Source organism: Macadamia integrifolia, chromosome 13 (genome assembly GCF_013358625.1).
Source record: "Macadamia integrifolia cultivar HAES 741 chromosome 13, SCU_Mint_v3, whole genome shotgun sequence".
NCBI lineage: Eukaryota > Viridiplantae > Streptophyta > Magnoliopsida > Proteales > Proteaceae > Macadamia > Macadamia integrifolia.
The window spans coordinates 8,388,945-8,391,803 of NC_056569.1; positions in this window are offsets into that span (position 1 = coordinate 8,388,945).

The following is a 2,859-nucleotide window of genomic DNA, read 5'->3' on the forward strand; positions in this document are numbered from 1 at the left end:
TATTTTTGTTAATTGAAACTTTGGGTGGGTAGTTTTGTAAACCCAAATCTAATTTTAGGTATTTTTGTTAACCAAAACTTTTTGTGGGTAATTTTGTAAAGGAAAACCCAAAAATGGGTAATCATGTAATTTTTTCAAAAAAAAACATAGGTATCCTTGACTCTTGAGTCGTGACTCATGACTCTTCAGAGTTGACTCACTGAGTCATACTATTGAAAACTTAAAATAATAACATTCAGTGATTCACGTGAAGCATACTTATCTTTCCGTGGTCAGCTTATGGTATAAGTGGAGACTGGAGAGTCAATCGTTTAACTTTGGAGGACTTGAAAAGGAAATTGGGGTCAGTGGTGAGTGTCGGTTGGTTCATGAAAATTATTAGATAAAGATAGACATCAGATATGTAAGATAAGTAAAGCAGGATTTGCATTTAAAGCTTTCCCTAGAAGTTAAGTTAAGCTCCCCTTTACCAAACGGGAGTTAAACTTTCCTATCATGACAACTTTATACCAGTAATGGGTTTGGTATAAGGGTCTATCACCATATATGTTAATTTTGTCTTGAATTATTGATTGTTTTGAAGATTGATTCGTTCTGACATATTTTGATAATAATTTAAATGAATTTTTTTTTAAGATCTGTGATAGAAGCAGAGGGATTCGATCAGATTGACTGTGATCCGATGGGTCAACCCTTGACTTAGAATATATAATGTACTATCATCTTGTTGAGCATTGTCATTGTAATTGGGGGGTTTTTCAAGTTAGGGTTTTAAGACGAGTTTTCTCGTCACTGCTTGAGTGTAATCTCTCTTTTGCATAGTGAAACATCATCTTCTTCGCCTGAGGACGTAACACACTACACTGGTGTGTGAACCTCGTTAAATCTCTTTGTTGTATTGTTTGTTTATTATCGTATTTTTCTTGGTGTTTGCTCTAACGATATCCCTAAACCCAACATTTGGTAAGTAAATAGAACAAATAAAAGGTTTCGGCAATATGATAACATGATAGCTTTTTTCAATTCAAATCCTCTCGTTCATGTGCTTGTTCTTAGGGCATTTTTTAGGCCAACTATCCTTTTTGAGGATGTCATCAAAATATTCTCATGTGGTCTTAGATTCAAAGATGATGGTTCGAATATGAATTAATCAAAGGAGACCAATCTCATACCTGATTTCATTTCAAATTATTAAATCTTGCATGCATTAGATTTCATTTGTTATTGATCCTTCCTTGGTGGGTACTGAGAGGCCGACCAAAAGTGGCTTTCGAATATTGGATTGGTTTTTTGTGACAATATCACACCACCACTACCTGATTTTTGGGAATATTGTAGTGGATGATTTGACTAAATACAAGTTCTTGTAATTAAAAAAAAGCTAAATTGCTGCAGTATTTGTATTAAAATAAATTGACAGAACGTATTTTAGTAGATAACCATTGATTTAAGTTTTAACCCCATGGATGGAGGAAAACTTTTGTCTAAAGCCATATTATGGGATCTTCAAAACCAATCACCAACCATATTGGAAAGAGAGAGTTTTTCTTTAGCCACGGTGAATGAAAAATCCGTTGTCGAGGTTTGAATATCTTGAGATGGGTATTAGGAACAATGGGAGAGTTGCTATCAACTTCGTTAAATAGAAAATAGAGTAATAATGAGCATAGATGGATAGCATGGATGATAACTTACATTAAAAATGATTAATTTTGAAAAGGATTCAAACAAGTCAAATTGGTTAGGAAGTCCTCTACTAGTGACAAATTTTTCGAACATTTTGTTTGAATTGATCAAAGTTAACGTATGAATTTAAGAAGGAAAAATTACATGATTATCCACTTTCGAATTTTTTTTTAAAAAACCACCCATCCAAAGTTTCAGTTACTAGCAAAAATACATGGTTTTGGGAGATTCCAATACATACTAGTGATACTAATATAAGAATGATACGTATAGATAATATCAAGAATTTCTTTTTGGGCCAATACCATCTGATACGTATCAGTATCAACTATGACTGATACCGGATCAATCTTTATTTTTCCATTTTTAATTTCAGAGATAGCACGAATTGACATACAAAAATGGAATAGATCTTCAATGATGGGCATTGAATTGACAAATTCCATATCTCCAACATTTTATGCTAATCAAACCTCTACAGATCTAGTTGTAGGTTTTCTCTGACTTGATGATGCATACTTCAGGTTCAATTCGTTCAGTCACGATCTATTCTTAACTAACCTCAACTAATAATTGAATGGAATACAATGCTTGCTGTCTAGGAAAGCAATGACTCAAACCCATAATTCCATAACACATCAACGTGCTTTGGAGGGGCTGCCATTTGGTCCTCTTCTTCGGACAACCTTGTCTATATATAGCATATACAGCTTGAACTAAGCATTTATTTAAATGGGGAAAGGTCTCTGAGCCTAAGGGTCCGTTTGGTATCGTTCTAAAAAAACGTTTCTGGAGTTTTTTCGTTCTATTGGAACGAAAAAACGGAATCTTCTGTTTGGTGCACTTATGGTCCGTTTCTGTTTTTTTGGAACAAAAAGTGAAAAAAAAACTGAAAAAACGAGATTTGACGGAACTCCATTTGGAGTTCCGTCTTCCCAGTTTCGTTCCATTTTACAAAAAAAAAAAAATTCCCGATAAAAATCTGAAATTTTAAAACACCATTTTTTCGTTTAAAAACTGCGTTTTGACATAGAAACTGAAATTTTCTTTTTTTAAACGAAACGGCGTTTCTGGAACAGAAACGATACCAAACAGGCCCTAAGCGTACACGGCACCGTGACCGGAGGCATGCGAGCACCTTCAGCATGGCGTATTGTAACCTACCTGCACTCA